Consider the following 12,256-nt stretch of genomic DNA (forward strand, 5'->3'; position numbering starts at 1 on the left):
CACCAAACACACAACATCACTTTTTTTGCATGCAAGTCAGGTTTTGGCCTGGGCTGCGGAGCCTCATTTTTGTCCAACCATTGAGGCCGCCTTTTCAAATTAACATACAGCACCCATTGTTCATCTCTGGTAACAATTTGCTCTAAAAATGGCAAACGGTTTTGACGAGAGAGGAGTGAACTGCAAATTGTGACTCTTTGATTACAGTTGTTGTCGGTCAACTCATGAGGAACCCATTTTCCAAACTTTTGGACTTTGCCAAGTGCACGCAATTGATTGGAAATTGTTTTTTGTGAACAATTTAAAGTTGTCGCAAGCTCTTGTTGGGTAATTTGAGGATTTTGCACCAAAAGAGCTTGAAGAGCTTCTTGATCAAAATTGGACACACGGCCTCGACCACTCTTGTCATCTAACGAAAAATTTCCCTCGTGAAATTTCTCAAACCAATGCTGGCATTTTCTGGCGCTAACTGCATCTTGACCAAGAGCACTACAGATGTTTTTTGCAGCCTCACTTGCTTTTCTTCCTAATTGGAACTCGTAAAGCATGCAGTGTCGAATATGCTCTTCATCCGCCATCTTCTTAGCCCTAGTTTTGCAACAAAAACCAAACCAAACACAAACTTTTTCAAGCAAAACTTGTTAATTGCACTTCACACGTTCTGTAGATACCACATGTTTGAAGGTTATGTCAATACAAGTCAATGCCAAGCAAGATTTTAAACGAATGTTTAAAAACGACATTAATTATTACTAGACCCGATACTATTCTAACTGGAGTCAAACAATGTGAAACTAGTAAAGAAGGGGCAATAAAGAGTTTAGGACTGACTATTCATTTAGCTGTGAAGGAAATAGATGCTCTGCATGCTAGGTTTCCTAATCTTCTGTTAGAGAGGAAGCTGAATTGGAGAGAGGTTACATAGGTGATATAGGTGGTCAGTGACAGAGCTGTTTCTGGGATCCCAGACCGCTGACAGCTCAGCTGGTGATCTTACCCCTCTGCCTGTTCTCTGGGAGGAAGGCATGCTGTGGCATGACAAATAATGCAGACTCCTCTTATATTTTTAAAATATATTCTTATTGATGTCAGAGAGGAAGGGAGAGAGGGAGATAGAGAGATAGAAACATCAATGATGAGAGAGAATTATTGATTGGCTGTCTCCTGCACACCCCACACTGGGCATATGCCCTGACCTGACCAGGAATCGAAACTGTGACCTCCTGGTTCATAGGTGGAGGCTCAGCCACTGAGCCTCACCGGCCAGGCTGGACTCCTCTTATTGACAAGAGAAGACAAAATCAGATTTAAAAAGGAAATTAATAAATTACTTGAGTTTTTATTGAACCAGCAAATCATATAATAGAAATTTATCAAGGGCCTAGTATACATACAGCACATGCTATATGCTAGAGAGGATATCAAGGTCACCAACTGTCAGAGCTTATAAAAAAAATAAAAAAAATCTAAAACATTTATACAAGGCAGAATTCATTCACTCAACAGACATTCATTTGGCACCTGTGGTGTGCCATTGACATTTATACATTTGTCAATTCATCTTAAACTTTTGATTATCTACTGTGTGCCAAGCAGTGTTCTAGATACTGGGAATATAGCTGAGAACAAAGCAGGCAAGGTCTGAATTCTCACTGAGTGTTCATTTTAGTGGGAAGGAGACAGATAACAAGTAAGCAAAAAAAGACCTGCTCTCCAGAGAATTAAAACAAGAAGGTGTGCAGGGAGTAACAGTGTGGCTCCATTGATTTGCAAAGGTAAGTAAGGTAAATCAATTCCAAAAATGTAAGGAGAAGACAGACCTGTAAACAGTTAACTGCAGTATGTTCAATGTGTGCAGTGATTGATGTATGAGCAAAATGGTTGGATGAAGCGACTGTAAAGGGCCTTGTGAGACCTGAGGAATGACTAAACTGATAGGATCAGATGTGTGTTTAGGATGGTAATTGTGGAATAATCTGAAATATGGGCTAAACAAAGGAGAGACTGATGTTCGGATGTGATACTTACAGCCCTAGGCAAGTGCAGAGGGTAGGAGCGAGAAGGAAGTGTTACATCTCACAGAGAATTGGGAAGGCTTCTTGAATGGGGTGACATTTAAATTGCAGAGATGAGAGGAGGGCATTTCGTGCTTATGTCACTATGAATAAAAGAGGGGAGATCCAGCCTACTTTGGGACTGGCGCAGGGGTCCTCAAACTTTTTAAAGTGGGGGCCAGATCACGGTCCCTCAGAGAGCAGGGAGGGCCGGACTATATGAACTACTAATTCCTACTGTAACACCTCGGCTGCGCTCACTGCCCAAAAAACCTGGCGGGCCGGATCAGACTCCTCTGCGGGCCGCAGTTTGAAGACGCCTGGTAGAGCATATGCTATCCCAGAGAGAAAGCCTTGAGAGGTGGATGTGATAAACTATCGATTGCTTCAGGTAAGCAGAGGGGAGCTGCTCCAGATTTTTTTAGTAGACTGATATATCACAGTCTTAGAAATAGTTTTCTAGCAGAAGTGTATTAAAGGTACATCAGAGTGGGGAAAGAGGTGGGTAGGAGATAATCCGGGAGCTTGATGCAGGAAGATGGCCCTGGGGCTGGGTTAGAAATCGGGGGGGGGGGGGGGGGGGGGGGGGGGGGTGGTTGTGAGGGTAGACACAGTGAGGCAGACTCCTGATCAGGTGATGAGAGAAAGGAGAGAAAAATCAATTCCAAAAACATAAGCCTAGATGAGAAGATTTCTATGGCAAACTAGGAATGGCAGGAAAAATAATGTGTTTGAGAGGAAGGACTATTTAGGTTACTTTGAGGAAGTCTGGAGTTAATGTGTTGGGGACCTTGAGGTAAAAGTGTCAAGTAAGTAAGTGAAAATCGGAGTTTAGCTCTGGGTTTGAATATGTAAAATGGGATGATAATCAAGCATCTCCAGTTGTAGATGACTTTGGCCAGGGACTGATTGTTCAAAGAAAAGAGGCAAGGATGGAAATTTAGAAACACTGTAATTTTGGCCATTTATTTTTATGGACTTTGAGCCCTTCACTTGTAGCTCAATTCACCATGTTGCTTAAAAAATTGCACCCCTGGGCCATATTATCTTGACTTCTTTGTAGTGTTCAGTTTTAATAAGGGATAACAAAGCAGCTTTGTGATCTCATTTACTATTGGGAAAATTTCCTATAACCTCTTTCAGTGTCTCCTAGAGCAGCTTTTTCAAAGTAGGTGGCAGTAAACAGCTTTGCTTCCCTGGAGGAATGTAAATGTTTGTACCTCTTGGACAATCACTTAAGTAATCCCATTTATTTTTTCACTTTGGCTGCTAGGAAGCATAGAATCAAATTCTCTGTTCAACTGTAATAACTGTAGGTCTCAAGTAGGTCTCCATATTTGAGATCTATTCCAATATCTCTTACCCCAGCCACAGCCTTCATTTTCTTCTCTAATTTATTCTTTCTTTGCTCATAATTAAAAAAAAATATTTTATTGATTTTTTACAGAGAGGAAGGGAGAAAGATAGAGAGTTAGAAACATTGATGAGAGGGAGTCATCGATCAGCTGCCCCCTGCACACCCGCCACTGGGGATGAGCCTGAAACCAAGGTACATGCCCTTGACCGGAATCGAACCCGGGATCCTTCAGTCCGCAGACTGACGCTCTATCCACTGAGCCAAACCGGTTTCGGCCTTTGCTCATAATTTTTAATTTTCTTCCTTAATACACACATAAGGAACTTCAGATTCTTTGTAGAATGAGATGAGGGCTAAATAGATAATGCCACTATGCTGTTTATACAAATGATATATATATTTGAATGTTTATCGATCAATACATAAATACAACATATTTTAAATTTATATGTTCTTTGTTTTCTATAGACTTTGTTTTCATCAATAGTTTTTAGGCAAATAGTACATATAATCAGACTATAAAACTAAATGAAAAATGATGCAACAGCGACAGCCAAGTTCATGAGAAAATATCTACATTGACTTAGTCCACTCAGCCTCTTGATACAAATCTTTGCAATAAGAATCAGAGTTTTTTGTTAGTCATTCATAAATTTTATTTATTTATTTATTTACTGTTAATCTTCACCTTTATTTTTTCCATTTCTTTTCTGAGACAGTTGGGGAGAGGGGAAACAGAAAGAGAGAAACATTTATGTGAGAGAAACACATGGATTGCTCTCCTTCTACACATGCCCCAACCAGGGGCAGGGAGCAAATCCATAGCCAGGGTACTGTCCTTAACCAGGAATTGAATCTATGACCCTGTGGCATATGGGCAATGCTCTAGTCACTGAGCAGTACCACCCATGGCTCATAAATTTTAATGGTTGGTCGATTTGGAAACTTGGAGTGGATATTACTAATGTCCTGGGACTGGTCACTGGAATGTGATATAGTCATGGTAATGTTTTTATTTATAATCAATGTACGCAAACCTTACCCCAGAAGACTGTGTAGTGTTTGTGGGCATTCACTGTTGAGCAATGAATTGTTCACCAGTTAGGTAAAAAGAATTTACCTTTTACTGCCAATCATTCCTAGATTATGTTATCTAGAGAAGGATCTTTTCTTTTTCATTCTGTAGAGGGAAACTTTTGCTTTCAATAACCAGGTGAGAAACTAGATGCCTTTATAACAAAAATCTTTTAAATTAAAATAGCCAAATAATTAGAGCTATCTATGATTATTGAATTTGCTATACATAGCCTCCAGTAGAAAATTTCCCCCAATTTTAAACTTGACAAAATGTCATCTTTTCCTTTAAACCATGCTGTCCATTCTTAAAAAAAGTGGGGAGTTGGCAAATGTGTGCTGATATAAATTTTGGTACAAAAATTTTGTAGAATCAAATGAATATAAAATCAGATATTTTTAGGAACTTTGTTTTAAAAACAGTAATTCTTAGATGTAAGTCTGTTTCAGACAGATGACCTACTTCCTATTTAAATGACGTGTCAAATATTAACATAAAAATATTTTTGTGATTCAATTTTAATAAGGATAAATAAATTTAGTGAATTAATAATAGCATTTACTTATTTAGACCAATCTCATTATCCCCAAAGATATGCAGTTATTCTAAACATGGCAGTAATGCTTCAGTGTCTTCTCTGTGAAGGATACAGGCAGGGAGCTTGCAATCATGGTAGAGCTGAGGCCTGCTCGTCTGTCTTGTGTCCATGTTAAATGTTTGTTATTTATTAGAGCTTCTCAGCCCTACTCAAACTTTTGTTGTTTATTGTAAAAAAATATCCCTAGGATTTTTATTACATTGAATACTTCAATAGAATCTTCTATCAGGAACCATGGGTTGAATTGCTTTCTGATCTCAGTATCAAAAATAGTTGTTCTTTCTCTGAGCAACTGGTTTATTTTTACCCCGTGGACACTGAATCTTATAACAGATCATGTTTCCCTTTACATGTTGGCTGCAGCAAAGCTTAGAGTCTCGACCCCTCCTTTTCCTCCCTTCTCCCCCAGCAGTGCCTAGAGAAGTCTCTTCTGGCTCTCATTCTTCCTTATGGTTACAGTGATTGTTACTTATCCTACTAATTTTAAAAGCTGTTTGAAGATAAGGAATCTACTATTAAAAAAAATTCTTCCCAGTGCTATCACGGTGCCTTACACACATTTGGCAAATCAAATAATAGCTGAATTGAGTTTTACTAGGCCATTCAAAAATAGCTTCACGTTGGGCTCTCCCTCGTGATATGGGTAGAAGTATGTAGTGTGCCAGTGAAGGTTTTGAAATATGCTGAGGATCAGAGGGATTGAATGTTGGAAAATATGGCACAACAAATTGGGATGCTCCTGTGAGTGAGAAAAGAATGTTGCATATATAATAGGAGCCAACGTGTGCTGTTTTCCTCTTTGTGTCCTATCTAACTATACTGCTGTACCACAGTTGGGAACCTGGCATCTCCTAACTTTGCTCCACTAAGAAAGATCAATTCTTTCCTCTCATAGAAAAAAAAAAAAAAAAAAAAGATGAGTTTGTTAAGAAAGACAATGTAATCAGTGAAGGTTTAGAAGTTGCTTTGAGATCTCTGCATACAAATAGTGTAGAAACTTCTGTGTAATGCAGACTATATCACCTCTAAAATGGTTGAGCTATAGCCAATGATCCATGTGTTCAGCTGTTATTGTTTATGATTAAATTCCAGTACAACCAAAGAATGTGGACAGACCCATGCAGTGAATTCTAATAGTAGGTGACTGTACAGTCAAAACTCTTTAATGGGAAAGTCCGTTGAAATGCAAATGTATTTAGTTAACTCAGTGGTTCTCAACCTTTCTGATGCCACAACCCTTTAATATAGTTCCTCATGTTGTGGTGACCCCCAACCATAAAATTATTTTCGTTGCTACTTCATAACTAATTTTGCTACTGTTAATGAATCATAATGTAAATATCTGTGTTTTCTGGTGGTCTTAGGTTCTACAGCAGCAGTTCTCACTAGCAGGGTTGCCTAAGACCATCAGAAAACACAGATATTTACATTACGATTCATAACAGTAGCAAAATTACCAATTTTGGGTCCTTCCTCCTTTTTTGACATTACAATGTCCTCTTTAAAAATTAAATGATAGTCTCTGGCCAGGTAGTTCAGTTGGTTAGAGCATCATCCTGATACACCAAGGTTTCAGGGTTTGATCACTGATTCCATTCTAGAATCAGTCAATGAATGCATAAGTGGAACAACAAATCAATGTTTCTTTCTCTCTAATCAATAAAAATTTTTTAAATTGAACAATAGTAAACACTTAGTAATGTCTTCAAATAAACTATCTTTCTTTGGAAAAATGTGTGTGTGTGTGTGTGTGTGTGTGTGTGTAATCATACTGGTTTGTGAAATCAGACAAGTCTTGCTTGCTGCTAATCATGGGAGGGTACATACTCTGTCCCTTCACCTGGTGGCCATTCTCCCCCCTGCTCTGTAGCACAGTATTCACTTTGCAGGGTGTCAGATATTGACTTAAAACTCGCCTACTGTGATTTGATTCTGGTTGGTTAGTTAGCCTGGGAATGCATGAAAGTTACCTTCTAAATATGCAGAAGAGTTTCCTTCCATCTCTTGAACTTCAAAGAATATTTTTTCTTGTGCACTGCAGATTAATGTAGACAATGGCATACCATGCCCTCTCTAAGTAAACCAACTTTATTCATGTCATCAAAAGAGAAATTTTTATGGCTTTCTAATTTTTTCAGGCTGATTGAAAAACTCAGCATACAAAAGATATGAATTTTTTCATTTTCTTTTAAAATCTTGAACCATTTGTTTATCTTGTTCTTCCACATTATAGAGCAAGTTAACATTTGTGTTTTTTGTAGTTGTTCCACAATTTCAGGCTTTCATTGAATATACTATATGTTTATTCCTGGGGTTTGACATTTTAATTATGAGGAGTATTTGATCACATATAATCTTAACAGTGTTCAACAATAGCACATGATTCACACTTGTGCAGAAAGCTGACAGAATGACAGGCAGTCGGGGGCTAATACTGTGTTTTGCAGAGCTGATCGGTGAAGGGAAAGGCAGGGTGTTCCCATGTTACAGCAGGTATAATGTGGTATCTCTTGGTTACTGTGTAGTCCCAGACAATAGATATCTGCTCTCTTAGATTGCGAAGAACAAAAGCCTGTCTCCTCCCCCCACCCCCAGGTTCACTTAAAATAGGGAAAAAAACACAAAACAAAACACCATGAAAAGTGTAAGATTTAATAGCCAATCTCAGTGACTCCAGGGCACTCACGAGGGATTATGGAATGGGCTAAGAAGTAAAGAATCATGGTCACATTGCCTCCTCTCTTGCTCTGCCTTTCTCTAATGTGACCTGTGGTTTCAGACCCATGGTTTTTGTTTATATTTTCCTCAAGTCACGTTCTCAGATAGACAAGCTGATTGGCTTTCTTCAGCCCATGGATCCGTTTTCCTGGAATCAGGTTGCTGCCCTGGGTTCAGTGACTTGTTGGGGTTGATCGGGGAGGATGCAGGCAGCTTTGAGTTGGATATCTCCTGCTCCCCCCCCCCCCCCCCCATTTGTTCTTCCCTATTTTCTGTCCTTTTGTCTTTGCATTATACATTTTAAAAGACTTCCTCATAGTTACCTTATAGTACTTTCACTGAATTTTTACTCTGGTAATACTATTTTCATAAGCATTAAAAGAGTTCTTCATTGTTCTCTCATTTTATTTTCATTGTGTCATGTTCTTGTTTAATGGTTGTAGTATCCCCTTGAATCTCTTTGAATTGTTTTAGAGTTATTTCTTTTTAAAGTGCTTTTCTGTTTCCTGAATTTACTGTGTTTCTTCTTAGCGTTAGTTTTATTTACACCCCAATGTTACTGATTTTCTTTGTAGGCTTAGTTGCCTATTTATTATTAAAGAATAAAGGACTGGGGAGTTTTCTCTACTCTTTTAGAAAAATCTGTTTGTAGAGTTTTTCCCTCTGAGGTGCACCTCTCTTCTGAATAGGAATTCTAAATTGTGTATGTGTGGCGGGGTTGACAGGGTACTGTGTTTTCTGCTGGCCACATTGCTTCACCCCAAAAATGGTCTAAAGAGGGGAGTTTCTTCCCAGGGGCCCAAATTCATTTCAGAAGCCTTCACAAGCCGTCGTTCACTCCCTGCTGCCACAATTGGTTCTGTTCCAATGACAGGTGTTTTGTCTGTCATTACTCCTGGGCAAGTTGCCTGAAGGCTCTCTGAGAGGATGGGGGAGTCAGGGTGGGAGTGCTGACTGTCATCACTTCATCCCCCATTCTGGTCCCATGTCCTCCTTCCAGTTCTGGGAGACCTGTTGGTGCTATGATTCCTGTTGAGGAGTCCAGAGTCCCCCGGGGTTCTGCTGAGCAGATTGCCTCCTTGGAGGACCCTGGGTAGCAGCTCTCCTCTCACAGCTTCATCTGTCAGCACATTCCCATTTCCTGATCTGTTGTCCAGAGATTAGTTGAAATCTTTTGTCCATTTAAAGTTCTCTTCCAGCAGTCTCTTTCTAGTCTTAATGGAATTCCTCCATTTCATTTTTTGATGTTTTCATTTCATCAGGGAGATTTGGGAGGGACAACCAGGTTGCCAACCATATTGAAATTAAAACCCCATCAGGTTCGTTTTTTAAAAAAATAGTATTTGGTGTTTGGCTTTTATTGTTTACTGGTAGCTCATTGAGCAATATCATGCGCAGTAGGCCAGGAACCGAGGCGGCTACTGGGAGCTGTGCTGCTTCTGTGGGAGGTGGGTCTGCCGTCTCCTCCCTGGGCCTGCACTTGGCCATGGAGGCTGTGGGTTGGCCCCCCTGTTCCCCAGAGGCTTTCCATGGCCTGGGTGTCGCCGTGGTGACAAAGCAAGCATCCTGCTCTGGCTGCTTCGTGCACGCTGCCAAGAGGCCCTCCATCGCTGCAGGGATGAAGCAAGCATTCCGCCAGGCAGCTCATGCTGTTAGCTTTCAGTGGCAGCCCTTCCAGGACTGAGGGACTCCGGGGAGGCTGAGGGGACTGGGCGCCACCATCTTGTGGCCACGGGCGCCACCATCTTTGTGATGGAGTGATGATTAATTTGCATATTACTCTTTTATTAGATAGGATTTTCCAGTCATTCCCTTACTTTTTGAAAACCATGGGTTTGGCTTATGAATATTTATCTCTAAACAATATTGTTTAATTTTAGCTGTGTTTTGCTCTTTGAATACATGGAATCATACTACCGGTACATGTACTTCTCTGAACCTTGCTGTTTTTTTTTCTTTTTAAAAATATATTTTATTGATTTTGTACAGAGAGGAAAGGTGAGAGATAGAAAGCTAGAAACATCGATGAGAGAGAGTCATCGATCAGCTGCCTCTTGCACACCCCCTATTGGGGATGTGCCCGCAACCAAGGTACATGCCCTTGACCGGAATCAAACCCGGGTCCCTTCAGTACCCAAGCCGACGCTCTATCCATTGAGCCAAACCTGTTTTGGCTGAACCTTGCTGTTTTATTCAAGATTGTTTTGGAGATTCATCTGTGTTATTCATGAAGCTATATGTTATTTATTTGACTGCTTTAGAGCATTGCATTGTAAGAATTATGTTTTCTACTGCTGATGGGCATTTGTGTTTGTGTGACTTTTTTGCCATCCTGAGAAAGATGGGTGTGAACATAGTTCCTGTTGCACATGTGCTAGAGTTTCCCTAATGTACAAACCTAGGAGTGGAAATGTGGAGTCATGGAGTATACACATGGTTGATTTTACAATTATATGCCAGAGTGGTTGTACCAGGGTATTCTACTGGGTGTATGAAATTGCCCGAGGCTCAACCACCCTTGGTATGATAAGATTTTTTTAAAAATACATTTTAAAAAAATGATTTTTAGAGAGAAGAAGGAAGAGGGAGAGAGAAACATCAACATTAGAGTGATGGAACATCATTGGATTAGCTGCCTCCTGCAGGCCACTCAATGGGGGTCGAGTGTAACTGTAACCAAGGCATGTGCCCTGACCAGAAATGGAACCAGCAACCTTTTGGTGCACAGGATGACGTGCAACCAACTATGCCACACTGGCCAGGGTGGTGTGATCAGATTTTTAAAATGTTTGTCTGTTTGCAGTAGTGCAGTGAAGGCCTGGGTGTGGGGTGGAAGGAGTTAAAGGGGGAAAAAGGACATCTCTAATACTTTCAATAATAAAGATAAATAAAAACAAAAACAAAAACACAAAAAATGTGGTTGGTTTGGTGGGTGTGAAATCATATATTATTGTGTGTTTTAAAAATGAGATATGATTTATGTGTAGTAGAATTTACCTTAATGTGACTTTGATTTTTATTTTCCTAATTATTGATGAGGCTAAAGATACTATATTTTCATATAGCAATTAACCTGTCATGCTTTCTCTTCTATAAAAGTTTGCTATATTTTTTCCAATTATTTCTTATTGACTGGTGGGTTTTCCTCAGATATCATGGAAATATAAGTGCATAAATGTATACATACATATAATATATGACAGAATTAATTATTTTTTTAATGTGGGCAGGATTCAGTTTTCTGCAGATATAATTACAACATTCTCCTTTTGGTTGTGGCTAATTGTTGACAATACTGAGAAGTAGGTTTTAGCACTTTAAAAGTTTTGGAATCTTTTTTCCTTCCCTCCTTCTAATCTAGCCCCATTGTGAGAGAGTTTTGGTTGAAAAAGTATACTGACATTCAGGACCTCGGAGTGTTATCTTTGGTGTGTGTGCTGTAAAAGATGGACCTGCCAGGCCCGGGCTGGCTGGCACTTGGGCTCAGAGAGGAGCTGGGCTGTGAATGCGGGTCCAGATCTCTAATCGGAGAGTTGTGGCAGTTTTCTTGGCTCTGGTTAACACATCCCTGAGATTCGATGTTTTGTAAGTTGGCTTGATAGCATTAGTTACTACCCATTCTTTTCTCCATTTAACAATGTACCCTGAAGCTATCTTAAGGGACAATTTTCTTTTAAATGGTAATAGTTCTAGAAATAAAAACTTTCTGAAATGGTTGAAATGGTAAATTTTATGTGGTGTACATATGTTTTACCACAATCATAATAAAAATACCCCCAAGGCTGGAAATAAAATGTCTTGGGACACTTTGGGCGCCAATAAAAGTGTAAATATGACACTTTAAAATGTATCTGTTTTTGAGTGCAGAGCCATCTTTCAAAATTTGATTACTGATGTATGGTAATCAGCAATATCTCTTTTACATAAGCTGATTATATTTTGCCATGACTATCTTTTAAGAAGAAGGTTTACTTTTTTTTTTTTTTTTGAGTTTTTGTAAATCTTGGAATGAATCTCAAGGATTATATGTTCATTTATCCTATGTTCACAATGCTAGCTATCACTCCCCCCTTTGCTTCAGCCATATGGGCTTGCTTTTATTTCCTCTGGTCACCATCCTTTTCCTTCCTCAGGGCCTTCCTAGGGTTATTCTTTTTCTTTTGCCTGCTTCCATTTATTTTATTATTTTTACAAATTGTAAAATATATGTGTTATGGGCCAAATTATGTCCCCCCAAATTTACGTGTTAAAGCCCTTAGAATAGGGGTGTCGAACTCAATCAGAGAAGGGGCCAAAATCTAAAATCCAGCCTACATCGCGGGCCGAATGGTTTACTGAACAGTCATAAACTGTCATTGTGATGGAAACGCAGTGGAGTGCAGTGATGACAGCGCGGTGCGGGCCACATTGCAAGGCCTGGCGGGACGGATTTGGCCCGCGGGCCTTGTGTTTGA

The 12,256-nt window shown here is 39.7% G+C and overlaps 1 protein-coding gene across 5 annotated transcripts in view; it reads left to right on the plus strand.

Annotated features, from left to right (window-relative positions):
* FHIP1A (FHF complex subunit HOOK interacting protein 1A) overlaps positions 1–12,256 on the plus strand; it is a 202,420-nt gene that overhangs the window by 16,798 nt on the left and 173,366 nt on the right. The window contains exon 1 of one of the 5 annotated variants that reach the window (XM_036424772.2): positions 1,561–1,775. The exons of the other annotated variants lie outside the window; for them this stretch is intronic. The gene's annotated coding sequence lies outside the window, so the exon portion shown is untranslated. Of the gene's footprint in view, positions 1–1,560; positions 1,776–12,256 lie in introns of those variants that run through there. 5 annotated transcript variants of the gene reach the window in all.

Source organism: Pipistrellus kuhlii, unplaced genomic scaffold (assembly GCF_014108245.1).
Source record: "Pipistrellus kuhlii isolate mPipKuh1 unplaced genomic scaffold, mPipKuh1.p scaffold_m20_p_8, whole genome shotgun sequence".
NCBI classification, from domain to species: Eukaryota; Metazoa; Chordata; class Mammalia; order Chiroptera; family Vespertilionidae; genus Pipistrellus; species Pipistrellus kuhlii.